The sequence below is a fragment of the Aythya fuligula genome, chromosome 17 (genome assembly GCF_009819795.1).
Source record: "Aythya fuligula isolate bAytFul2 chromosome 17, bAytFul2.pri, whole genome shotgun sequence".
Lineage (NCBI taxonomy): Eukaryota > Metazoa > Chordata > Aves > Anseriformes > Anatidae > Aythya > Aythya fuligula.
This window is the reverse complement of record NC_045575.1, coordinates 3287088-3314624: the sequence shown is the minus strand read 5'-3', so window position 1 is coordinate 3314624 and position 27537 is coordinate 3287088. Positions and strand designations below refer to the sequence as shown.

The 27537-nt window shown below is 46.2% G+C and overlaps 1 protein-coding gene across 5 annotated transcripts in view; it reads left to right on the top strand.

Annotated features, from left to right (window-relative positions):
• Positions 1 to 27537, top strand: part of PITPNM2 (phosphatidylinositol transfer protein membrane associated 2) — a 132701-nt gene that overhangs the window by 11124 nt on the left and 94040 nt on the right. For all 5 annotated transcript variants that reach the window (XM_032199240.1, XM_032199242.1, XM_032199241.1 and 2 more), the window contains exon 2: positions 4107 to 4206. The gene's annotated coding sequence lies outside the window, so the exon portion shown is untranslated. The remainder of the gene's footprint in view (positions 1 to 4106; positions 4207 to 27537) is intronic.

Below are 27537 nucleotides of genomic sequence, written 5' to 3'. Positions count from 1 at the left end.
CACAGGGTGTTTTCATATGAATCTGTCTGCCGACAGCTGCATCTTTCATTTCCCTCATCTGATGTGCGTGGGGCTGCTCCAAGGCCAGATGTGACCGCTGTGGGTTCAGGTCTGAGCCACCCCAGCTCCCCAGGACTTCTTGGAGAGAAGCTTCCTGGGAGGAAACCTGTAACGATCATCTTTTGCTAATGACCCGGAATAACAATACTCTTCCAACCTTTTGGGAACTCTTGCATTAACTCGTGCTTTGAAATGGTTTTGTTCGGTTGCTTTGGACAATTGTGCCCCTTGTTTAACAGGGACATGAAGTCCCCTGGGTTTCAGTAGGGCAGTTATGGAACAGAACCAGTTTTAACTTGGATTTGATAACCACATACCACAACGTGTATCTGAAATTCAGGCGGGGTTAATTACTGTTAATCTAAAAGGGCTGTAATATTTAATTTAATTTTAATTTAAGCATAACATTTAAGTTTAAATTTTGAGTTGGTAAGCTGTTCTCACACCTAAAAATAAAAGTAAGGATACCATCAGCGAGGCCTCTGCAAGCTGCAGTGGGTATAAAAAGTGCTGACTTGGGCATGCAATCAAGGTGAATTCTGTGATTATTCCAGAAAAAGAAGTTGTGTATGTGTGTCATAATGTCCTAGGCTCCATTCATTATCTGCTGCTTTCAGAGTTTACTGTAGAGAAAATGCTGGTGTTTACATTTTTCCAAAGGGTGTAGTTTCGGTTTCTGTTGCTCAGAAATGCTTTTGCTTTTAATCACTTTTGATTTCGGTACAGTTAGCAAGTGCAGAGAGAGCTCTTTCTGTTTGGAATAATCATTTCAGACTCGCTGTCGCTGAAAATAAGAAAGTTGGTCATCCTTCCCCAACCTACAAAAAAAAGGGAAGAAACCCAGCCCCGAACCAAAAAAGAACGAAGCAGGTAGGAGGATTGCTTTGCTTGAAAACTGAGGAGGTTTTGTGGCCGCCCGTGCAGTTTTGTGTAACTGCGTGGTGAGACCTTCAGGGTTGTCCCCGTGATGGGTCAACTGCACACCGAAACCTGTTCTTACACGCCCCTGCTCGTTCCGAGAACTGCACTTTTTTTTTGCAGAGCTGGTGAAATGAGGCTCTGGGCGGACTCTGTGTAAGAAAAATATCTATTTAACCGTGCGGTGCGGTGGATGTGCCCTTTGGGAGGATATCTGGCGTATCCAGCGTCTTCATAAACTTCTCTACCTGGTGAAGGCAAATGTGGAATGGACGCTAGTAAATCCTGATGCAGCTGAGGAGTGAATTATTGTGAAACATTAAAAATAGCAAGACTCGATCTGGCTAGATGTATATTGGTCTATAAAACCATGTGAATGTAATTAATCCTCTTAAAAAAGAAAGGGAAGGGAGTGTGAGGGTTCCTGTTTGTTTACAGATCGGTGTGTTAGAGTGGTTAAAAGGAATAATTTGACTAAATTATTTTCCAGGAAAGCACAAGTTCAAATGCAAAGTGAGATTAAAATTTTATATTTAAATATATCTCCATCGTACAGATTTGATTAAGTGATTTAGGGAAAAAAAATCCTTTGGGCTTTAAATCATGGTATCACGTATACTAGCAGGGGATCAAGCCCTTTTAAACTTCCATTTTGAATTGTTTTTTTTTTTTTTTTGAGTTAGGAATTCCACGAGAATTCAGCGGGTTTATGTCCGCCCCAAAGAGCAGAGACCTGAAACCTGCTTGACGGAGGTTTATATCTACCAAAACTTTCATCAAGTAGTTCTTCAGTTGATTTCAAGGTGTAATTTTAAGAATAGTAACTATTCACTGGTCGTCTTGTAAGCCTGCAGAGTCAGTTTTAAATGTGATCTGCTGTGGACCACGTTAGTGTTGAGGAAGAACTGTAGTCGGTGGAGGGACAGAAGACGAATTCATCTCAGTAACCCAACGTTGCAGCCATCTAGTGAGCGTGATGCCGCACCATGCAACGGCCAACATTGAATTGTAGGCCATCCTGGCTAGCTTGGCGGGCAATACTTGGTGTTTCCACCTTCCAGAGCGCCCGACAAAGCTAAGAAAGTCCTTGAATATCATCGTGTGGTGTGAGTATTGCCTCTGTGCTGTGTGCACGAGCTCTTAGTTGCATTGCAGAAGGTTTGGAGGTAGGCTCAGCCACTTGATGTCCAGCTATTTCGATGTTTTTTTTTTTAATTATTTTTTTTATTTTTATTTTTTATTTTATTTTATTTTTATTTTTTACCCGGGCTGGGAAAGCAGAAGTGGTGTTTGGGCCCCGTGCGACTGGCTCAGCTGTGAATCAGCAAATGACGTTAATAAGCATTTGTGGACTAAATATATTTTTAAGCTGTCTGGCTGCTTGCTCTTGGTGAGATCTCTGAGATTAATGGTCCCGAAATGTTACTCATGCTTGCTCTTCCTCCAGGAGGAATCTGACCCATGCGAGCACTTTTATTTTTTGGGGTTGCTGTGCAAGAAGGTACAAGCATAGCAAGCAATCCCACTTATGTTATTTTTTAAGTCTTGATGAGACCTAAATCTGTTGGCTGGAGCGGGGTGTCATGGCTAAAGGTCCCCGTGTTTTCCAAATGTTCCAGGTCCTTTGGTGCAGTAAGCGGTGTGTGCTTTTAGTTATATTTTATATAGTTAGTTATATTTTTATATAGTTATTATATATATATATATATATATAGTTAGTTATATAGTTTTTAGTTATATTTTAGTTATATTTTTTGTAACCTGTTGGCTGTGGGTGCTGGTCTTAGGGCTTGGATTTGGGTCCCAGCAGAGGGGATGCTCTGAGAGGTGCTTGGCTGGTCCGTGCTAATGCAACTTTTCTCCCCATGGAGTGTGCAAGGGAAGGGCAGGGGCCTCGTTCTCGTTGGCATTTTGAGTCCAGTTCTTTTTGTGTGTGTGCGGACCCGGATTTGCATGTTGTAGTGCAAACCACAGCTCCTGCTGTCAGGGGGGATGGCTGCACCCATCCTCAAAAGGGACAGGAATATTGTGGCTGCCTGGCATCAGGGGGAGGCTGCAGGTGCTCTGGTTGTCCCTGTCCTGGCCCCCACCTGGGTGACAGCAGGGGCAGAGCAACCGAGGACAAGACCGAAGGCAGAAATAAAGGCCGAGAAATTAAAAAGACCTAAAGGAACTTGAACGTCCTTGGGAGGATTTAAGAGGGGGGAGCACGTGTGCGTGTGTGTGACCCGAAGTGCTCGCCAGATGCTGTAAAAGCAGCATTAAAAATAGTTCTTCCAGGCTGCTGGTAACGAAGGGACTCTGCAGGAGGAGTCCTGCAGGAGCGCAGCATGCTGCCCGGCGTGGCGAGGCAAACCACAAGAGTTCCCCCCGGCTCCCCCGACAAAAACAGCCCTGGAGGGAAGCCGGTGGTGGTGAGATGAGGTGTAAAGGGCCGCCTTGGCCTGGTGTCTCTCAGCTCTGAGCTGCGTGGGTGCTGCTGCTTCATACCCTGCCCTTGCTGTCCTGCGGGCCTGGCCCCACCGCGGTGAAAGGACTGGGGGTGGCTGCAGAGGTGGCTCTGGTTCTGCTGCTGGGACGTGGGATCCTGCCTGCTCCCCAGGGAGCTGTCTGGAAGAATGCTGCTACGTTGATTTTTTTTATTCTTTTTGATTTTAATGATGATTATTTTTTTTTAATTTTCATCTGGAGTGAGGTTTGTGATGGTTTCCCCTTCGTGAAAATCATTCAACGCTCTACTTAAAAGGGAAACACTTTGGGGGGAAGCTGTGATACTGTGCAGAGCGAGCGAACGAGTGGTCAGTGCGGTGTGTGTGTGTTTTTCTTCCCTCTTTTCTTCTCTTTTTTTTAAATTTCCATGAGTTAGAGATGGCGATGACTCATAGCTTGGAACGCACTTTAAATCCCTGAGGTGCTCATTGCCGCCTACCATCACGTATTGAATTTCTGACATACCGGAGGGATGTCTGCAGAGCAACTCTGATGTGCAATTATAAAACGTTGTAGCTGTATGTTGTTTGCATAGGAGCCATTAGCATGGTATAACTGTGAAAATAATGCAGCTTTAGTCTTGCTGTTGATTTCCCATGGGCAAGGCAGTTAAGCAACTGTGCTTTATCTTTCTTTAGGATGTTGACACATGTGGACCAACAGTGACATCCTTTTCCAGCAGTGCTGTCTCCGCTCCCTCCTGCATTCAGAAGCATCTAGAGAGATTTTTTGCAGAAGGTAGGTTCTGGCAGTTCAGCTGGATGGCTGTTCTTTCTCTCCTATACTAGAAAAAGAAAACATTTACATGTTACTAGGGAGAATGGTAATGAGGCCGGTGGATACTCGCTTGCTGGTGAGAGAGGGGATTAACCTTAGCTTGGGTTCCACTTGAATATCCGCCGAGGGGAAACGTGATAAAATGGAGTCTGGAAGAATGGCTGTACAAGTTGCCTTTGAGAAGGGCTTGGCAGCCACAGGACGTTGTTGGCTTAAATTACGTAGACATGTGTTGGTGATAAACCTCTTTTTGAGGAAAACTCATGCTCCCCCCCTTTTTCTGGTCAGTCAGTCTTCTTGTTTATTTTAAATCCTTCAAACAAATAAATCAAAAGGGAAAATGGCTGTGCAGGATGTGCAATTAACATAAACTTTGTGTGTGTATTTAAATATTCTGTGCGTCTCCCCCTAAAAAAAAAAAAAATCTTAACCTTATTACATTTTATTTGTACTGAAATAAACAGCATGCAGCCCATGGTGCTGCCATAATGTTGTTCATTTCTACCTCCCTCATTTTTTTTTTTCCTCCCATCCTCTGAACTTCTAACTTGCTTTACATTTCAAGAGGATTGCCGTGCCAAACTTCTGTAGTAGAGTGTAGATGGGGATGTAAATCTTAAGAGACTCTTTTGCTTTTTATGAATGTATGTACCTGCTACTTCCTTGTGCTCTAACCTCTGGAGTATTGCTTATGGGTTCACTTTGTGTGTCTCCAGCTCCTGCAAAGCCTCCTTTATGTGAGTTCTAGAAGCGTGTATCGTGCTCTTAAATCTGAACAGAAAATTAGTGGCTGAACAGCAATTTTTTTCAGTAGATGGGGTGTCAGCCTTTAAACTACCAGAATGGGTAGTTTTGCATCTCCTTACTTTCCTCCAGTGAGTTCATTGCCGCTTATTTTTTTCCCCTCTGTCAAGAAGTGTTTTTAACTGTTAACTCCACCAAAGGTTTCTCTTTGCAGTGACACAGTGATGTAGCAATTTTGCAGTTTTGCTGCAGGATGCTAAAACTCGAAATTCCCAACTTTTGGTTTAAGAGTAATGGATTGCTGGGAAGAACAGAGAAGGGGTAAATGAGTTTGGATCTGAGACTGCTCACACATCAGACTGAGGAAATCCAGAGAAATTGAAAACACGTTTCCAAGTTGTAGCACTTATACTGAAATCACAGTGACACCAGCTTTGTATTAATGTGCAATACCTGAAATCCTTGAAAATTAAGGGTCACTTGAATACTTTAATTATCTCCTGTCAGCAAATTGGCTCCCGGTGAATTCATTGCCCTTCCCCGTGTTGATTCCCTCCCTGAAGCCTCTCTTAGCATCAGCAGAGCCCAGGGCTGGCTCAAGTAGGCTGCTCACGATGCTGCAGCTTGTCCCTCGGTGGGATACCTAATTTTCTTGAGAGAGCTCGGCGGCTTTTCTTCTGCCCACTGCAGCCCTGTGGTGGAGCTGTGGACAGGTCTCTCCGGGAACAGACGCCGCTGTCAGCAGCTTTACCAGAGGAGTTGATGTAGTGGCATTAATTGCCATGTGAGTTTGTGCTCCCATGCTGAGGGAGGACATCTCTGTCTCAAAAACTATGCCTCCCTTGCCATAGATCACTCGATGTCCCCTTGCTCCCCTGTAGGGTGTTGTAGAGGAGAACATTTCTCTGAATTAGCAGTAACAGCAAAGAACTGCAATCCTTAGCGATGTTTAAGGTTCTCATGGCTTTGGGACTGTGGCACGGCTCTTTTCACTTGCCTGAAGGACTCAGCACTCCGCAGGGCTGATCTTCCTCTCCAAGAGGTGCCCGAGTGGTTGTTGAGAGCCTGGGCGGGTAAGGGGAAAAGTGCCTTCGGTGTGTTCCCAGTGAAACAAATTCATGCCTCTTGCATCGCTGGAGAGCAAGTAACGTCCCTGGATTGGCAGGTGAGGAACATAAGAAGAAAAATGGGTTTTAAACATCATCAGGGAATGCAGCATTCATGAAAACAAAGGGCTGAATAACAATGTCCACAGCACAGGAAAATGCTGTAGCATTCTACCAGCATCCCTGTGCAGCCCAGAGGCTTTGAAGCAGGACAGAGCAAAAATAATGGGAGGACAGTCCTCTGGAAGTCATCCCTGGGAGTATTTTGCATGGAATTATTTAAAAATCTAGGAAAGCGACCTGAATCCCTGGCAGAAGCAGAAAGGTAGAGCAGGATCTGAACGCCTGCAATGCTCCTATTGTGGCTGTGGGACCGCAGTGAGAAGCTGGCTTGTGGAAGCAGCATGGTAAGGGGACGTGGAGGGTGCTGATGCAGCTGCAGAGGTGCCTGCTCTGTCCCTCAGCATCCTGCCTCCAGCTGTCCAGGGGCACTGCACTGCTTCTGCCTCTTCCCTTTCTGCGAGAGCAGAAGCTGGATGGGATGAGTGAGTGCCTCTCTGTCAGAAGAGGCAGAACGTGGCTTTACGCTCCCAGAGCCCTGCACCCTTCTACATGGAGACAGATTGGGACTGAATTGTACTTTTTCTGTGCCCTGTACTTGCCGGGGGCCTTGCTGCATGACCTGTGACATGCCAATAGTACCCCTTGTGAGGGCTGGCTTTAAGGAAACTGCCTGAATTGTGTGCAATCTGTCGTCAAGCTGGATCCTTCGCATACTGCAAAACACTGTACAGTGAGTTAGATTGAGGTGATAACGCTTCAGAAAGCTGGGTGAGGGCTGCTGCCGTGCCAGCAAGGAGGGGAACCCTGTTTGGCAGCATAACAGCACTACAACCGCGGTGTTCCCGTACCTCAGTGTGTAAAGGTTACGGGTTCGGGTGACACGCGTTATGGGGCCAGGCTGTTAGCAGGTCAGGGAGGGGAACTGGGGGCCTTGTATGGGTAGGAGGTGGTTACAGGTGAGCTGAGTTAGACCTGACCATCCAGATCATAAATATTTGGAAAGGCACAGAAATATCCCTGTTAAAAAAAGGTAGTCTCCTGAATGGTCTGATGTGAAATTTCTGGTGGATCTAGGGTGGCTTTTCTTCTTTTTTTCCTCAGTCCTTTTCTTCCTTTTTATAATAGAAGCCCTAGACATGAGGAACTGTTTGGACATACGTATTTAACTGGGAGGAAAGAGCTGTAACACTGGTGTGGCTCTAACCACAAACTGACGGTTTCCTGCTGCAAGTAACTTTCTATAGACCTAAACCTCATTCGCTTGTGTTTGTCTGCGCTGTTTAAATAGCTGAGGCAGATTCCACTGCTTCTAGGCTTCTTGTTTTTGATGAAGGCTTTGTTGTAGCAGTTTGGGGGGTGGCAGCATGAAGCAAGATCATTAGAGGCCTAATAAAAATTCATGGCTGGTGAAGTCCAGAAGGCTTCTGTATCTTCTGATCTCGTGTAATGTAGAAGTCAAGAAGCAGCACCAATAAACGTGTGTCAGAATGGCTTTGTAATTACATTTACATGCATAAAGCTGTTTAGTTCTGGGGTGATAGGATGTAATCGCATGAACCTACATGCCTGAGACCTCTTCATCCAGTATTTCTATGGCATCGTTACGTGCTTCTAATTCTCCTCCCCTTCCCCATCCTCCTTCCCTGTGATGTGTTAAATATCACGGCCGCAAAAACGAGACCACGTTTCTCCCTGCTGTTCCCATTCCAGCTGGAAAACTCGGACAGATCCTTCCCCTGTGGTTTGTGACACTGTAAATAAAGGCTTGGGAGGTCACACGTTCTCCATCTCAAGTTATTTTGATTTCGGTGCTGGAATGGTGGGGGGGGGACAGGGATCAAAAAAAAAGCAAAACCCCAAATTGTTCTGGTTTATTGTGAAAATAAACAACTTGTAATTATGAGTGAGAGCAGTTGGGGAAAAAGACAGTCTTTGACTAAAGCTGAGGGTTAGAGAATTGGACTCAAGGATTTCAGAGGAATCTCCTATTAAGCTTTGAATGAAAAGTCACCTATGAAGGAGAGATTCTGGACACCACGCTCTTGTGATTTAGTGCTGTTCCTGGATGCTTCCAACAAATTGTCCAGCTTTAAAGGCATATTGACAGGACTCTGTAAGCATAGTGGTGAGTAATTTTACCGCTGATGAATGAACAGCATTAATGTGTTAAGTGACCTTTGAGCGTATGAGTAAAGCGAGCTTTTAAATATGGGGCTGAGAATTTCTGCCCGTGGGTCTCGCTGGCTGTGATGCATCTTGTGGTTTGGCCGGGCTGAGTCGTTGCTGACAGCCCAGGGCAGGACCCGATGGTCTGGGGCACGGTCAGTGGAAAATACATCGTGCACGCCTGCTCCAGGCACGTTGTGTGGTTTGAGATTCTGCCCCGATTGGCAGCAGGCAGATGGGCTGCGGTGGCTGCTACGGCTGCGTTTCACGCCCGGCGCCCTACATCTGGTGGGCTTGGTCTCCCCAGCTGTGTTCCTTTCCACGTTGGTGTTCAGGGCTTTGAGCATTCACAGAAAACATCGCTTAGGTGTAGATTTCTGTTTCATATGTTTTGATTTTGACATTTGTATAATCCTGGTTAGGTTTTACTAAGAAATGAGCTCAAAACAAGGTCCAGTGGCCTTTATTACTGGCTGGTGGTATGCAGGGTATGATTAATGTTGGCTTACTGGGGAGAAATGAACAGTTACTGGCAACTGTGTCACTTCTTCTGTTGAGTTTTGAAGAGGCCTTTTCCTGGTAAAGATTTTTTTTGTTACTTTTATCAAAACAGGATATAAAATGTGAATATAATTTGTCACTGCAGAGCTTGCATTTACCTTAACGCTACAGAAGTATTTCTTTTTCCATAAACTATTACATTTATAAATGCACAGCAGGAACAAAAGAGAAACTTTCCACATCTAGATGTTAATCTTTGCACAGGATAGTCTTTTGATTCAATAACTCTTCTTGCTTGATCTTCTTTCGCATTTTTTTTTCTTTAATGGGCACGTGACATATGGACATAAAAAATAATGGCCCAATTTCACCCTTGCTGTAGCTCATTGACGTCATTAAAGCTACAGCAGGGATGACTTGGCCCAGATTCTTTTAAAAGAAGAAAAAAAAAAAAAGACCTGATGAACAACCCCTCATGGAAAAGCTCTGTAGAGGAGGGTGTCCTGAGCATAGCACAGAGCAGGTGCTGTGTAATTTTTGATAAAATTCCCAATGGCAACCTTCCGTGAAGTGGGGTAGGACCCTTCCTGAGGGGGACAGACAGCAGAACACGTGCTTGAAGACTCACTTTTGTGATGCCTTAATGCATGGTGGAAAGGGATGGTTCATGAAGTGATTGAAGGCTCCTTAGAGAGGCAGAACAGGGTGGAGAGGTAACTTGTTGGGAAGTTTTCAGAGATGGTTTTCATCTTTTCCAACACACAAGCACAATTTTTGGGAAGCGAAAACATGGTTGAAATGATCTGGGGGAAACTTGCCTTGAGCAGGTTTTTAGGAAGCTGGTTTGAAACTGGTTTGTGTCTGTTTTGTCTCCTACAAGTCAGTCAGTTCTTATTCCTCAGTGCTGCCCAGAGGTAGCGGTCCCTGCCACGGCTGAGGGCCACGTGGGCGAGCCGTTCGCCATCTGAGCGCGGCAGCTCTCTGCCCTGCAGGGGAAGATGTGCAGGATGCTCCCAGGGTCAGTACATCAAGGTTCAAGGTAGGTCTAAGGTGGTACGAACTGCACAAAAAACAATAAATTCAATCTTTAAATGCTTAGTCTGATTTAAGCCAAAATACTGGTTCGAATCTGAAAACAGATTAAAAAAATAAAAATGAAAGGTTCTTGCACAGCTATTGACTGCTTTTCTTTTTACTGAAGTAGGGGTAGCGATTCACGGCTGGGAGTTCTGCACATCTTTGCACTAACTTACAGAGTGAACGTTTTGCTCACGGTTACAAATAACTGCAGGAAGAAGCACTCTTTAAGGAGCAGTTGTTGGCCCCGAAGCTGTTATCTGCAGTGGCTGCATGCTTGATCACTGTTTTCAATGCCAGTATTAGTTGCCGAGGGCATCTTTAACCTACTCAGCTGAATTTTTAGTTCTTGGTGGTAATAACTATCTGGCCAAGACAGGTTCTCTGGCAGTTAGTCCAAGAAATCAGATATTTTTCTCATGCCAGACTCTTCTGGTCCACTGAATATTACTGCAAGAACACACAGTTCCCAAGGAGGAAAATGCTTACTGTGGTTTTGGTGACAGTTGGAGCTGACTCGGGAGAGGGAGAGATGGAGCGAAAAGCACTTCTGTCTGCTGGTAAGAGCACGTTGGTTTTATGGGGCTGTTAAGTGGGAAAGTTTGCTGCAGTCGAAAGCCAGCCTAGTGTCAAAGTGACATTGCCTGGCATAAGTAGTGAAGGGGGAATTAGATCTTTAGAATATATTCAGTCTTTTGATTAGTCATCCAAAACTCTGCTGGTAAGACAGAGAAAAGAAATGTGGGGTTAACTTGTTAAACGTCCTTCTAACTGTGAAAGAGACAGGACAAACACGTACTTAATTAATGGTTTCCAGTGAGACCTCCCAGGGGCTGCCAGGAGGCTGCTGAGGAAGAGCAGGAATGCCAGGGGAGGTAGAGGTGGGGGAAAGGTAGCAGAAAACTGCTGCCTTAAAGCCTTTGGGAAGCAAAGGCTGTTTGGTGTTATGCAGATAAGAGGGATGTTTAACATCTTTTTATTGCAAGAAAACAACCTTATTTGCAGAAACTACGCTCCTTGGAGCTTCTCTTTCCTACTACTGGTTTCTTGCACTTGTTTCAGGTTGCTCTACGTTATTGTCCGTGGACCTATTTAGAGTCTTATTGCACTGCTACTGAGGCCAAAAGCAAAACTTCATAGACTTGAGCAGAACCCGCCCTAGGACTTTAGATAGGTGGAGCCACCACACCTCCCTCCCAGGGCAGCAGGGGCTGAACGTGGATCCAGAGCCAGCAAGTGCTTAAGGGTTAGTGTGGGAATTTTACCCGAGTAAGAGAACGTATGGAAATCCTGAAATTGTGTGTCTCTTTGGCCCACAGCTGTTAAATTCCTAGAAGCAGACCACCTGTGATGGGGCTGAGTGGAGTACCAGCTCCCTGATTTAGGAGTAACTGAATTTCTGCAGCGTGTGGGTCTAGAGATCCTTGTCCTAATAGTGAGTTGCGTTTCCTTTGGCTCAAAATCAGGTTCTTAGGAAGGTGTACAGCTGTTAATGGGTATTAGCAAGCAGTTGTGTTGCATCTGTATACGAAGCACGTCTGCTCCCCTATATCAATGCTGGTTTCTCCTCTGAAGACCAAGCGGAGCATGTCTCACGCAGTGCTCGGGAGCAATGCTGGGAAATCGCGTGCTGCAGCCAAGTTTGGGTTTATGTCCCGTGAAACATCCGCGTGGGGATGTGCACGTGGCTCGGCTGTCCCTGGGGTGCCTGCAGGTTATCAGTGAGATAACCCTAGCACGGAAAGCGCTGTGACGGGTGTGGCTGACCGGCTGCGACCACTTCTGTCTGCGTGTCGGCTCGAAAGCTTCAAGTGATCCAAAAAAGCACCACTTCTAGTACTGCACGGTGAGTCTGCTTCAGTCCCCGTGCCCGGCCCCGCTGGCTGTGAGCAGGCAGAAAGCTGCTCCAGCAGATCTATTGACAAACCCTCCTGTGTATCCAGCTTGTTTGTGAAGAATGATGACTAAAAATCAATATGCAGATCAGGAGCGCTCTGAGGATCTGAAGAAAATCTTCGTGCTGTATCTGCATCATCCCAGCAGTCGTGTTTGCTTTTTTTTTTTGTTTGTTTTTTTTGAAGAAAAAAAAAGAGGATAAGAGGAGGGAGATGCAAATACCGTATTTATTCAGATTAGAAAGGAACATGGGGAAGGAGCTCTAGAAAAAAGGGGAATGGCCCAGTGCTGAAGGAGAACTTTCAGTTTACTCGGCTAGAATGGTTAATCTGCTCCCGATGATTTGGGTGCTAAGCTCAAGAGCAATAGGCTAGCTTCAGGCCATCGCCTACCAGGTGCTGAGGTTCCCCTGGGTGCTTTGAGGTCTTGTACAGGTCTGTGAGGTTCGGGTTTGCTCTTAAGGACTGAGGTCGAGTAACAAAGAATGATGGAAGGGAAGCTTTCAGCCAGCACTGTTTGTGATTATATATGAACTGTCTAAGGAAATAATCTTGAAATTAATTTGCTTCATTTCCTTGATCAATGGCTTTAGTTTGGGTACTAATTCTTCTGTATATAGCTAGAATGCAATCTACCAGTAAAAAGTTTTTTTTTTTTGTTTTTTTTTTGTTTTTTTTGATGAGGTTTATTTTGATGGATTATGTTTCTAGGTAACTGCTGAAGGTTATTTCTGGGAAGGGCTGCCAGAACGCTTATTAACATGTGCCCAGACCCAGGTACAGGCCCTTTTGAAAATTTGGCTATTCCTGTTTAACCTCAAAGAGGGGCAGGGACTGTGCTGAAGTGTGCGAGTCCTCCCAGTTCCCTGCCCACGCTGGGTCTGGAAATAACTCTGTCAATAGTAGAAATGTCACAGCAGGAATGATTTGCTGGATGTGCCCAATCCCATTTATCTAAATGAGCTGTGATCTTGGATTTAACATTCTGTTTCATAGCTAAGATAAGAGGCACATGAATTAGATTATTGCTGGAAAAAATAGAGGGGTGCTGATATAAATACTTCTGCGAGGAGTTTAGCAAAGCATTAGCAAGTCTTTTTATATTTATGAACAGCAGTGGTCAAAGTACTGTCTTGCAAAAGATGCTTTCCGCATGATACCAACTCCAGTCATTAAAAAAGCATGAATCAGATTAAGAAGTGTAGGGTTTTCGATTTGCCTCTGAGTCCTCAGATGTCAGTGCAAGCTTTAATCAGCCGCTGGTGAGGAGCTACCGCGTGAGGCGGGAGCAGGGGATGTGGGCAGAGATGCTCCTGTCGGGGTGGTTTAGGGGCTCCCCAGCCCCTGGGAGGTGACTGCTCCCCAGCTGCTAACCCTTCGAGGATTTTTGAGCCCTCTTGTCCCTTTTGCTGCCCCATCAGCAGCGGCCAAGGGCATCCCTGTGGCTTGTGGACCTGGCAGCTGTGTTGACCATGATGCCTCTTAGGCAATTACTTGGTGCTGTTCGTTCAGGTGGACTCTTTCAGTACTACTTTCTGTCCTTCCTGGTAACGTCCTCTGCATGTGGAACAAGCTTCTTGAGCCGTTTGTTTCATGTCACCCTTCTGGCCCATGCTCCCCGTTGCTTTGAGCACCCTGCTGCTTTTTCCTGGAGTTCAGGGGAGAGGCTCTGGGGGAGACACAGTGATGGGGCTGACAAACATTAACATCTCAAAGGTTTTTTACATGCAAGATGTCATCCACTGTAATTGTTGGCTCTCGTGTTCGAGGCAGCGCTGAGCAGTTCTCCCTCTCCCCGTGTTTTGAGGACACGGATGCTCAGTCTTGGCCCGGTACCAGCGCCTGCGTTGTGCGGAGCCAGGAGCAGCGGGGCAGGGAGGGTTTCTCTTGGCAAGGCCACGGTGTGTAGGGCACTGCTGCCCTGCAGAGCCGGACTGCGATAACTTGGAGGGGTTGGCCCAGCCCTCTAGGTGTGCTGAAAGGGCTGCAGAGTGCTCACGTCTGTGCTGATGGCTGCTTTCTGCCCTTTGAGGCCAGGGATGAAGGAGTTCCCCAAACAGGATGGGTGGAAAGCAGGAAGGAAAACTATGGTCCTGGGCTACTGTGGGTGGAAAAACTGCTCTTGCTTTTGAATTTGATATAGTGAGACTTGTGTTTGAGTTTGTACTGTGTTCAGCAGTCCCCGCTGTCTCTCCAGGCAGCTGTCCTCAGCCTCACCGTTATCACCGTGGCTGTTTGCTAGTGATAAAAGCCAAGCTGAGGAAGGCTGGGATCCAGATACTTGGATAATGGACAGTGCTTTCATTTGGGCTTGTCTCTTATAAGAGATTGTTGAGGTGGTATGTGGATCTGCTTCCTTAAAGACCTGAAGTATGCTTTTACTGACTCTTTGGGCTTTGTGAAATGCTGGAAGAACATCTCCAAAAATAAAAAATAAATTGGTAAAACTTCCCTCCTCATTTCTTAGTAGCTGCCTGTTACGAATTGAAGTAACTCCCTGTGCCATTCTCTTCCCCTTTCTCTTAAATGTAAGCTAGCTTGTGTCCTGAATAAAAGTGAACTTACTGTACTGCTGCTTGGAATAAAGTGCCTCTGTCATTGCCAACCTCCTGCTGCCGGTGGCTCTGGCAGTGCTGTGCCCAGCAGAGACCTGGTGATGTGCAGGTGCTGCCTGTTCTGTGCTGCGACCAGCTGAGAGCGGGCTGCCTCTAGCAGGAGGGCAGGGTTTGGGTAACGTAGCCTTGAGTTAGCAGCCTTTAAGGAAAGCAGCCAGCGTTCTCTAGCTCCCAGGGCTTGCACCACGGCATTCGTGAAGGCTTTACCACCTCCTAGCTCTCCTTACCTGCTGTCCCTCTGCTGTGTCAGAGCCCAGCATCACAGCAGATCCTGGGAGCCCGCTGCCTTTGGCAGCCTCCAGTCCGAGCGAGTGCTCGGGTGTTGTCTGGGCTGTGCTCAGCTCACCCCGGAGCTGATGGGCGCCGCTTCCTGACGTAAAAGCAGCCGAGAAACTCTAGCCAGGGGCTAAGCTACATCAGGCTGCGCTTTCAGAGGTTAAGCTGATTGCAGATCTCTCATAAATAAATCTTTCTGTATTAATAAATGAATGCCTGCAATGGTTGCTTTATTATGGTGCATGGGAGCTTTCAGAAAGAAAAATTTCCCGAATGAGCCATTTGTGCAGTCTCTGCTGACTTTTAAAGATCGGTGTCATTAATTGAATTCTGCCCCCTCCATTAGAAAGGGAGCGCGCGCTCTTCGCTCGCACATGCACTCGATGCACTTGAAAGAGTGTGGGAAGATCTAAAACATGCAGAGCTAGCTGCCTTGCCTCTGTGGCAGTTGGGTTATCGGGTTGTTTTGGGGAGAGTGGGCAGCCTTTCAACGTGATTTTCTTACACTTGGGTCTTTCGGAGTGGGAAGGCTTCCGCGCTGAGGCTCCCGTAGAGTCGTTGCTTGGCTGTGGAGACCTGGCTAGGTGTCTGCTGCTGACTCATTCTTCCTGCAGATTTTCTCATCAAAGCAAAATGCATCGTCCATATATTACGAGTAGCTCCATTCTTCTTCCTACAGGGAAGCGATACTGGTTGGAAATCGATCGCGCCTTACCCAAAGCATTGCAAACGTAATAATTAAGATCTACTTAATTTCTGCGCTTGATAGGTGGGGAGACAGCAGCGTGTTCTTTGAGGCTGTGCTTTGTCTTTTGAAAATAATCTTACCAATTTTACACAAATGCAGTATTACAGCCCGCCCTTATTAGCCACTGATTAGAGGGTCCTTTGTGAAGTGTTGTCTGTTGCTGGCATAATTTAATTAATATGAAACCAGTGAAATTCCTATGGAAACAAAACAGGAGCAAATTGAATCCCAGATAAATGCGTGTTCTGGACTACGAAAGTGAGCACAAAACTAATTTCTTAATGGGACCACTAGAAGAGCAAACAAATCTACAGAGCTGCAGTTGTGTGCCTCAGCTAGAAATGTATGTTTGTGGATATGTGGATATAATTAAACTTCAGTTAATAACATATTGTCCTCGGTCTTGGCGAAGAACTGGATTTGGGCTGTAGCTAAGTGCTCAAAGCGTTCTGCTAGATTAACTTCTCCGTACAGCTGGAGCTGGCCTAGGGCTTTCGTGGCACTTGGGGATTTGGGGCGGCTGGCTTGTGCTTCAGCTCGTTCCTCGCGTGGCTCCGAGAGCGTGACAAACCCTTTTGTGCAGGGGGATGCTGGAGAAATGGGCTGCTGGCCCTGTCCCTGACCCGCCGTGGGAGGCGGTGGGCGAGCTGGGAAGGCAGCCTTCAGCAGCCGTGCGTGAGGAAGGGTGAAGTGTGAAGGTGATGCTTCATGATTCACTTTTTGCATTGCAAATCCTGTTTCGTAAGTAATCTGCTTCCACCGATGCATTAAATGATTTATTATCTCAGGGCTTTTCTTCACTCTGGAAAAAAAAAAAACAAAAGGCGATCAGCTTTTTTTAAAGCTCTGTGCTGAATATTATATGATTAAGTTGTAATTTTGAAGTGACGCATTTGGGCATATAATTTTCAAGACCATCTTTGGTTTCGGGGATCATAAATGCTGGTTCCAGCTGTAATGAAGTGCTGGGCTACTTAATATGCTCCTATCATTGTATGTGTCTTTTGTTCAAATTATTAAATCACGGTAGCTATGACTATAATAACGCGGTTGTTTTATGTCTTGGAACAGGGGAAAATAATTTTATTTAGCAGGAATAATGCAATTGTAACATGCCTCTGGGTTGGAGTTAAAGGGGGAGGTGGTGCAGGTGGCTGGCAAGCCAGCGCTGCTCTCGCTGACTTTCTGCAGAAATTCCGCTGCCGTGGAGCTGCAGCGTGTGTGTTCGTGATGGGACGGCTCCTGAGCAAACACCGGGGTGTTTCTGAGTGGAAGCAGTAGAAAAACATTATGGCTGTGAGATCCCAGCTGTTATGGGCAGCAGCCCGGGTAAGTGGCTCACATAGGGGCTAAATAATGGCTGTGAGATGCCGGCCACCCCGGGCAGAGCACTTCTTGGCACCTCTGACGGCCGTCCGCAGGTAAGCAGCTGGCTGCCTCCGTGGTTTTATGAAGCACAGTGGCAGGGAAGGACTTTGAGATCCTCTGGCACAAAATGCTTTGAAAATAAAGTATTTATTTCCCCTTTTTGAAGGGGAAAGGTGCATTATGGTTTCTTGAATCAGGATGACTGCACCAATTCAAATGTAATTTGATAAATGAAGTATAAAGGCCCAGGGAATGACCTCCTGTAAAATACAGTGCCTGAATCATTTGAGCTTTAAATCTTGCTCCACATCTCTGTGTTTCCTGCTCGTGCTGTTCACTAAAGCAGCCTCCTGTGCCCTGTTGTTTTGGGGTTGATAATGGATAGCTAAGTGGTGCGGGCTGAAAAGAAGGTTTCTGTATAAATAAAGCGCTGTGCTTTTCTTTGCATAAAGTGCCTTGTGGATATAAGGGGCAGAAACCCTTCTGATTTCTACTCCTTTGTGTTTGTAGCTGGGCCCTGACATGAATTTGTGCTCTTCGCCTGCCCTTCAGTACCTGGTTCCTTGTGGCTTCCCTTCCACTTGCAAAACCTCGTGCTTCCCTGGCTGCAGGGCAGCCTGTGGTTCTTTTCCAAAGGGATTGTGAGGATTTTATGAGTTCTTGGGAACTCAAGGGTGTGACCAGCTTATAAGTGAGGGCGAAGGTTTTTTTTTTTTTTCTTCCTTTCTGGTTTGGGGCTAAACATATCTTGAATATGTTTAACGCTTCCGATTGCCAGCATATCAGCAGGAATCTATTTTTCCACTGTAGATGTGTCCCAGCGTAATCTCAGACGCTTGCTAGGGCTGCCCACAAAGTTTTGCTGGTCCTCCCCTGAGGACCGGGTGTAGGAAGCGATAAAACTTTATTAGAGTTAGTTCCTTTATTCTTGGTAAACTCCTTAAGAGGAGCGTGTTTATGCACTTGAAGGACAGTGGAACAAAAGTTGCCAGGCTGGGCTTTGCTTGAGGAAAAACCGATGTTATTCCCTGCCCTGCAAGCTCTTGGCTCAGCCCCAGGGCTGCTGCTTCTGCCTCTGCTCCCGTCCTCATGGGTGCAGCCGTCCAGAGCCTGAATCGAGCAGCCCAGCTTTGTCCAAGCTGCTTCTCTGCAGCAGTGTGATGTCCTGGGGATGCGAGAACCCTGCAGAAGGGTTGTAGCTTGGGCAGTGCTTGTTTTCTCGGGCGTTTCATCGTGCCACGCAGCTGCTGTTGAGCTCTTGTCCGGGGGTCTTGGCCCTGGGAGGCTCCGTGTGCTCACCCCGCTGCAAGTGTGCACAATGTGCTCCATCACCATCTGCTGCAGAAGTGTGAAATAAAGGGGGTTTCCAGGCGTTTTGAGCTCTGGATAGGAACCTGTCGGTGCATTCCCTGTGCAGCCCTGTTGATAGCTCTGCGGGGTTTCTGCAGGCTGGCTGCCCCGCATGCACTCTCAAAGTAGGGCACTGGCCAAGAGATCTGGGCTGGCAGCGACATGGAGCTGGCAGAGAGCAGTCCAAGCAGGTAGGAAGTCTCAGGAGCTCTGGGAAATTAGAGGGGAATCTTTTTTTTTTTTTTGACTTTTTTTTTTTTTTTTTTTTTCTGGGATATGCCAAGAGTAGGCAATTCGGATAGGGAATACCTGGCACAGCACGATGGCGGTTTAGCCAGCTGCCCTACCAGGATGCTTTTGCCAGGGGCCTTTGGGCCTATTATTCTTAGTGTAAATAAAACTAACTAACTAAAATAATTGCTACTATAAATAAAGTTAAATGAGTATGTATATCTTGAGTCTCTGACTGCACCTTACGTGTTCAGCATTTCTTCTTTTCTACCTCTGCAAGCAGTTAATGGAGAAGGAAAGGGCCAGCGGTGGGTACAGACGTCAGCCAGGCAGCGAGAAGGCCCCTAATAACTTGCTCCCAAGATGAAAGCTGCATTTGTATGGTCTGAATTTCTTTATTTTACTGTCTCCCTGGTGGGGAAGAATTACTGGTGATGGTAGTTGGTAGGCCAGCTCCTGTTGGGAAACACTGAATGGGGGAAGGACTTATTAAAGGAAATCTGTAGTAAATTCCTTGATAAGTGCTTTTTTTTTCCTTATTCAAAGAGGTGGATTATAACTAAGAGCCCATTAGCACCAAGAGGTAATTTTCTTGTGGCAGTACCTTATTGAATGAAAGCTTGGTAGTCGGTTTCTGGCTGGTGGCCTCAGGAACAGCCCCTGGATAATGCTGTCCCTAGGGTTTTATTTTATTTTTTCTTTAAATAGATGTTGGTGCAGCTCCTTCCTCTGTAGCTAATAGAACACCTTGGTGAGGCACGTGTCAGTATGTTGAATTACACTTTTCATTTGCTGCAGCCAGTTCTAGTACTCTCTCCTTTCACCCACAGGATTTCTAGAAGACTTCTTGAGAGATCCAGCCCCTTTCCCCACAATGCAGAGACAAAAAAAACAAAGAGCTCACTGTGCCTCACCTCTCCGGTGCTGCTAGGGAAATTCGGTGGTGGTTTTTGCATAGGTACTAAATTTAGAGGAGCAGAAATACTGTGAAAAGTCATGGTCTGGTTCCTGCCCACAGCTGTCCTTGCACCAAGGAGGAGTCAGAGCTCCTTGCTATAAAACCTTCTGCACTGAACACAGATTAACTAGTAAGGGATGGTAAGCACTCTGCTTCCCTTATGTGAAGTAGGTTTTGCTACTTCTGGCTTGAGTACTCAATAATAATGGATCTATATTTAAACAAATTGCCAAATTTTTCCTAGGGTAGTGGTAAAGAGATGTGGGAGAAGTACATAGCAAAAAGAGTATCTCAAGGACTGAGAATTGCTGCTGGAACTGAGTACCACTTTGGTTTAAAATATCTCTCGTTTGCTCAAAGAAATGATAATGTGTTCCCAAATACCTCCACCCTAGCTGTTGTTTCTGCAGGGTAGCTAATGCAAAATCCCTTCTGCTGGGTAGGAAAAAAATGGTGAAGAAGGTCATGTGTATTTTGCATCTTCCCTCTTTTTCCCCTCCCTCCAGCCTCCAGTTAAAGCATGTTTGGGCTCGAGTCCCCAGAGCTACCCAGGTGCAGAGGATATTATGGATTCTCCATATTGCCAGCCCTAATTTTAGCTACATTCAGCATAGTTCATGCCAATACTCACCCACTTGCATTTGCACTTTTGGTAGCAGTCATTACACAGTGTGAGCTTCACACATGTGCCGCTTCTCCTGCAGCTCAGCTGGCAGCAGCGATGTGTGTTCCCCACAATAAAATAGTGGGGTTTGCGTGGGCAGGGGGCTGGTGGGAGGACACACGCACGTGAGCAGCTCCCTGCGGAGCGCTGCTGCTCTGCTGGGCTCGTTGCAGCCCGCTGGAGGGAATTGTAGAGGGGGAGAGGTCTGTAATTCCCTTCTGCTGCTCGCTGAAGTGGAGAAATGGCTCTGCGTTGCATGTTATGTTCTCTCGTGCACTTTCACTGTGAGAGGGCTCCCAGTCCAATTTGTCAAGGCAGAAACTTGACGTGAGTCCAAATGCACTTGACAATAGTCTCTCTGCTGTCAAAACCTCTCCTTCTGTGATAAAAACAAAGCTCCTGAGTAATGCTCCTCCTTCCTTCCTATGGCTCTTAAGAAAAGAAAGACTCAGCATCCTGGAGTTGTTCTGGGGATTTTTTTTTTTTTATATTCAAAATGCTTGCACATTTCTCCCTTTAGAAATTTGACAGAGCAGTGTGTTCAAAACAAAGATAGCCACAGAGAAATGATTTGGATTTATGCTTTCTTTAATTGGACCGCATAAGATTTTATTTACTGATAGTGTCCAAAGGGAGCTGCAGAATATTGCAGGAAGAGTGAATGTGTCCATTGTGGTAATACGCTTTTGATAAATGCATTATGGCATAGTTATGAAGTCAGGAAGAAGCCTTAATTACTGTTATGAAGCCATTAGAGTCTAAAACAGCAATCCGAGCTCTTGTTGCAATCGCGTTTTATATTTCTTCACTGAAGGCCTTAGCACAAAAAAGCGCTTGTTTTAAGAGGATAATGTCTTCATTTCATTTCCTTTGCCTCTTTTAAATGCTGCAGAAGTGACAGTGGGTACTTGCATATGAGAGCAGTGAGCTACAAGGGTTCACACAAAGAAATACAACTTTTTTCACCCAGCACATACTGCTCCTACTGGCAGGGAAGCCAAGGCCATACAAGCCATGGGCTGGTTTCTGCTAATATCCACACTCACGTAGTGTAAGAAACTGCTGAACTTCTTCCTCCCATCTTAAAATGGGAGAAAGGGCAGGATTAGTCTCCAGGAACCCTGTGTAAAGCTTCCTCTGGGGCTGAGGAAGGAGAAGGGCTGCTCTCGAAAACTTTATTTTAATCAAAATAGCTGTGGAAGATCAGTCAGTGCTCTACACACGAGGCCGATGAAGCGTCCGGCCTGGTCACCTCTGCGCGGCGAGGAGCCTGCGCCGTCCCACTGGGCTCCTCTGGTGGCACCCCCAAAGCCAAGTGTTTGGAGCCCACTGTTCACAGACCAAAAAAGTGTGCAAAAAGTGTTTAGCTTTCACGTGTTGACTGGGTTTTAATTTCTTAACCTATCCAAAAGAAGACCATTCAATGCTCGGTCACCTGTTTTCGATGCTTTGTAAATGTTTGACTCTCTGATAGTGCATTATTGATGGCAGATGTTAATTTAATAGAGTGAACTTTGTTACCCATCAGGATATAAGCATCTTAATTTAAAAAGAGGGGGGAGAAAAAAAAAAAAAAAGAAACCTGACAAAAATGTAGCTGTAAATCAAAGGTCAACAGGCATAACAGCGTGAAGGTATTGTTTGCTCAGTTGTTAAATTGATACTGCGATGCTTTCTTAAATGTAATATTTCTTTAGTGACAGGAAGGTTAAGTACAAGTTGTACTGTTATGCGAAAGGAGTAATGAACCTTATTTATTAGTGTTTTTCTAAAGCTGATTGCTCAAAATAATTGCAAGTGCAACGCGGTAGCGCTTTTGCCTTTCCCTGTGGCTTTGGGAAGTGGCTGGTTTGAGCCCCTCGCACCATTCTGATTTCACACTGGCTCTGATCTGTCCTCATTTTGGGATCTGACCCTTGGCTGCCTGAGGAAGCAGTGGGGCCCCTTGTTCATAAGCTTCTGGTTAAGAAAAGAGCACCTGGAAGAGCCCTCTCCAGGAGCAGGTATGTCCTTGATGTACCAAACCATGGTATCAGGCCATGGGGGCGCTACATTGTGTTGTAGGGGGACGAGTCTCGGGCAGTGCTGTTTGTAAGGAGTATGGGATTCAGGCTCGGCAGTCGGAAAGATAATTTTAGAAATCTCAAGAACGTCTGCTCAATATGTTGGAACAGTTTCCTCCTTTTGCAAAAGTGTGTTTATCTTTGCTGTGGGACAAGGTCTGGTGCGGTGTGTGCAGCCTGTCCCCTCAGACTGTTTTCCTGCTTTGGTTCAGTTATCAGTAATAAGCCAAAACAACCCCCCCCAAACATTTAACTGTTCCAAGGCTGTCTGTTTTTTTTTTTCTCTGTTCAGCTTTCAGCATACTGAGCTGGGGAAGGTGATGATGATAAATATTACTGCCTTGTTTCCAAAAGCTGTTGGGTAAGATCTCTCACTGCAGCATCTGAAGCATTACTGGAAATATTCGGAACTGTTATAACAACATCTCTGGTGTAGTTTTTCTTTTCCAAAAGTCTTTCCCTTCCCCCTACTTCTGGTAGAAAACGCTAATTAGCAGAGAGATTCAGGTGAATCATGCAGCAAATAGTGAGCGTAGAGATGCTCCCCTTCCCTCCAGATAGCAGCATTAATTCTCAGTGTGCTGGCAGTGCTGCTGCATTTTTCATTATGTTTGTGCATTTCCAAATTGTAAGTGTTTCCAGTTATGATGGTTTGTACCGATTGCTTGTTGGGACAGGCTTTGGTGTTCTGAAACTTGGGTTGATTTCTTGAAGCAGGGCATAAGGCATTAAAATTCTCAGAGCACTGCATCTCTTTACAGTGACAGCACTCCAGATGAAACCGAAGTACTACTGCTCGCGAGGAGATAAGCTAAGTACGGCTTCCTCTCCAGAGCAGTCTGCTCCGAATAGCTCTGAGATTACAATTTTTATCTCTGCTTGGTTAATCCAGTACACAGTGTTTTGAGCTGATGTCTAACTTTCAGTCCGGTGTTGTTCTGCAGTTTTCTGGTTTAAAACCATCACCAGAAGGTGCCCAGAGTCACTGCAGTGGTATTGCTGGGTTTGCATTTCCTTGGGCAGGCTTGAGGACAGGGACATGTCTGATGGGGGCTGCCCAGCTTGCCCTGGCCACCATGGGTGGATTTTAACCCCCAGGGATGCTTCTCTTCTTGTGCTTGCCGTGGTGCCTTTCCTGTGGGTTTTGTTGACCAGAGAATACCAAACAAGCCAGACTTGAAAGCTGAGACAGAGCAGTGGGGAAATGTTACCAGCCTTCCCCTAATAAACCCTTGCCCTTTTTAAAATCCTGGAGAAAGCTGGAAACTGCTGCAGGTGGTTAGCATGCCCCAGGCAGTGGCTCATTTTCCTACCACCCGGTGCAGTGAGTGCTGCCATCCAGTGCTATGCACTTGCAGCCCTGTGCCCATCCCTCTCCCCCTGCCCTGTCCTGGTCTGCTGGGGCTGTGTCCATCCCTGGTTTGGCTCCATCCCTTGTGAAGTTTCCTGGGCAGTGTTTCACCCCAGCTGCACGCATGTGTTAGCAGATGCTGAAACCAGCCATTTGTCTTCAGGCATTTGGGGCAAACGCCAACAGAAAATGGCATAGAGGACGAAAAGTAAATTGGCCTTCTAAAATCCTTTCAGCTTTAAGTATTACAGATATAATTAGAAACAGAGGCAAGGATTATTATCCTATAAGTGCCTTTCTAGTCTGTTCTGCTTTTGTAACCTTTCTTTTTTCATCTGTCATTCTGTCTTGCTGCATTGTTTCTCCCTGCAGCCTGGCGTCTCCACCGTCGTGTCCCGTTGCTGCCTTAACGCGTAGTACCGAGTCTGTTTGCTTTTTCCTCTATTTACGTCACAGCTGTCGTCTTTTGGCTCTGCATTGGTGTTCCCGTGAAGCCACCATCATTCAAACAAATAGAGAGTTCTTATCACTGCAAGAGAATAGAAAAGATGCCCTCTGCAACTGCTTGTTCCTAGCTGCCTGGGCGGGGCGTCTTCCCCCTTTGCTACTTGATAAATTAAGATTGCTCAAAACAAACAAAAAAAACCACCATCAAATTCATGCAGTTGCCAACTAGCAGGTTCCCTTCTGCTCATGAGGGGCTGCGTCTCCCTACCTTGATGGGCTGGGGGGAAACAAAGCAGGGGAAAAACAAAACAAAACAAAAGAGCAGATGTGCAAAAGCCCTCGAGTGTGCTCATGTGGCAGAGCCCTTCCCTGCCTCTGCGCACCGCGGTGCCCAGGGGTGCTGGGGAGCCTGGAGCCATCTGACGCAGCATCAGGGTGCTGCTCTCCGAGGATCTTTGTTCAAGATCCTGCTGCTTTTCTTCCCAAAAGGTATCACATCAGGCGGGACTGTCTGTGGGAGCTGTGCCCCATAGCGCCTTTATACCTGATTTTCTCCTAAGCAGCTTGTGTCGGTGTTCGGTGCATGCTGGGGATGTGCAGCAGCCCCAAACCCGGGCTCTGAAGCACGGTGGCTTGGGCACCCTGAAGGGAATGGCAACTGCTTTTAAAACAAACAAAACTCCTAAAATGTTCCCTCTCTTTATTTCTCGGATTCAACTGCGATGTTCAGCCTTACCCAAAGGGAAATCGATGGTGTGTTTGGACTCCCTGTTGCTCTCCGTGTATGTGAGTGTGTTTATCTTGTTTAAGGAGTTGGTACATAATCAGTCTTAAAATTAACTGACTGCCTGTTGACTTGTCACCCTGTGAATGAAAACACATTGCTTGTAATTTGTTTGACATTATTCTGTCCTGTTGTCAGGCTTCTAATTACATTTAGAACATAACCCAGATGTCTGTCTGTCTCTTTCTGTCTCTTTTGTTGTTGTTATTATTATTATTTATCTCTTTTATTGTAAAACATGGGAGGAAATATTTCTTTGAAGTGATGGAAATCTATCTGTTCCTGTCTTCTCAAGAGATTAGTTTGTGGTTGTGGGTTTATCTTTTAAAAGCCTGGCTCCTTGTGAAAGGTGTGAGTTTGGGCACCCAGAGCTGTTTTTAGTCCTGCGTGACTTTGGATCTGACTTTCTGTATGCTGTAGGGGTACTGAAGCGCATCTGCGTTAAAATGTTTCTCTAGATACCGCTGTCTAAAAATGATCGCGTTCCCCACCTTATTTATTTTTAAAGAAGAGATAAATTGCTTTTGCTTTTTAGAAGATTAAAATATTAATGTATTTAAATATAACAATGAAAGACAGGCGAGGCAGACGGGGTTGCCCTTTCAAAATGTGCACAAATGAGCAATCTCTTATTGACTCCACTGGATAAGCACGTAATGCTCCTTGCCAACATTAGCTTTTGGTAATTAGCTACGGGAAAACTCAAGCTGCTCAACGGGAGGTTTTATTGCTCAGAAGCTATCCTATAACTCAGAAGCTGGTGACTCTAGGAAAACTTAAGTACCAGAAGCACAGTTTTCCAATAGCACCCTGGGTCACCAATGTACTCGGGGCCTGCTTCCCAAAAGCATTAAGCCACTTAAACGTCAAGAGGCTGCTACTTTCTTATCGGGACTTGTGAACACTTTGCCTCTGATCCCACTTAGAGAAAGCCTCAAACAAGCTGCCTTCCCCATGTCGTGGAGGTTTTTTAGCTGATGCGCATGTGTGGAAACTGTTCTTAGGTATAAGAGACTTGACTCTTGGTCCCTGACAAGTACTGTTTGTTGTTTGTTTTTGTTTTTTTTTTGGAATTGTTGATAACCAGCTTATTATTTCCTGCTTGTGAAAGATTACTATTATATTTAAATGCTGTTACCTTTAGAGAAAATAGTCTGATCTGGCTGGCTCCAGCAGGGGACAGATTTTTTTCTGTTCTGCAAAACTATTCTCAAACAGAGTTCGTGGTAGGGGAGAAGGAAAAGCATGGGAAGGGCTCAGTGGGTTGCCTTAGGAAAAGAAAAACTCCAATGTAAGAATAAAAGCAATAAAGCGTGCGTTCAGTACAAGTTATATTTGTGAGGCTGGGTATAGAGACTGCCAATTACTATGCGGGCCCTGCCATTAAATGCAAATACATCCCTCGTTTTCCCTCTGCATCCTGACCGACAGGATTTTAATCAGGGTGCCTAGCTTGAAGCAAGCTGCCTTTTTGTCTTGCCTCTGATCTGCAGTGGTGCTTTCTGACTTGCAGCTGTTGTTTGGGGCTTGGGCATGGGTTAGACCTGCAGTGATGGGCTCCTGGATGTGTGACGGATGGTCCTGTTCCGAATCCAGAGCACAGCTGTGAGGGAACCCTCTGCTAGGGACAGAAGCTAAGCCCTGGGTTTTTGGAGTGGAAGAGGCGCCTCCCTAGAGGGACAGAACTGATGGCAGCGCCTGGGCTGTCTAAAATGCTGCTGGGGTTTGTGCCGAGCGGCTCGTGGTGGAGATCAGAGCTGGGAAAGGGGCCGGAGGGAAGGATGTTGTCACTTGGAGTTCCTCTCTAATCCCTTCCTGCCTCTGCTGGCAGCTAAAGGGGGAGGAAGGGCATTTGTGTCTCTGGGCAGCCTGGCCCGAGCCCGGCTGCCTGCTCAGTCAAGGGTCTGCCGGCCCCAGCTGCCTCTGAAGATCTCGGCCTTTATAGGAGCTGACAAACAAGCATTAATTGATGACTCACCAGCCCAATAATGTCAGAAATGCTAGTTTTATTTTGCTGTTCCTGCATGTTCTTCAACCTGTAACTGCTTTATGTGAGTTTTAGCCTGGAGAGAGGTTACTGCGCCCATGTAGAGCAGAGGATGAAAATGGTGAGTGCGCTCCTGGAACAGAAGTGCCTGCAATGCGGTGCGGTGCTCCAGGTGGATCGGTTCCCTTTGTGCAGCAGAAGGGAGTGGGGGATTGCTGAAACCTTGCTGTGAGAAGCTGCTTTCAGTCTGAGCAGCTGGCGGAGCAGGGTTTCTCCGAAGGTGGAGGTGTGCTGAGCTTCACTTGCTTTTTCTCCTGAAGCAGCACAAACCCTGCCTGTGCTCCCTACCTACGTTTGTAGTCACAACTTCAGGAAAGCTGTCAGCACATGTGGTTACAGGTTTGGGGCTTGAAGTGACAAAATTGGTTCTTGGACTGCGAGGGGGAAAAGTTCTAGAAATGGCAGTGAAGCACGAATGTGATATGGCAGCTACAGGGGGAAAATCTTAACAGAAGCAAAAAGGTTAGTTTACAATTGAGCTAATGAGGTAAGGAATTAAGAAGATACAATAGCAAAATAGAGTTGTCTTTGTATTTATTATTTACTGTGTTTCCTGAAGAGAAGTCCCCTTGGCTCGTTAAGCCCCGAGCAGAGGCTGTGTCCAGCCCCAGCTGCAGACTGGGGAACACGGTGAGGAAGCATTGAACCTACGGCGCCGCTGCCCGAGCACCCCACATCATGCATCCTCCTCTGTGTTTACTTTGTTCTGGGCAATCTGTCTCCTGTGACAATACATTAAATATCTAAACTCTCTAGATCATGCGTGGTTTTATTTGTTTTTGTTTGGTTTCTAGCTTGACTCTCCTCCTGTTATCCCCGGTAAGCTCGGCTATTGCTC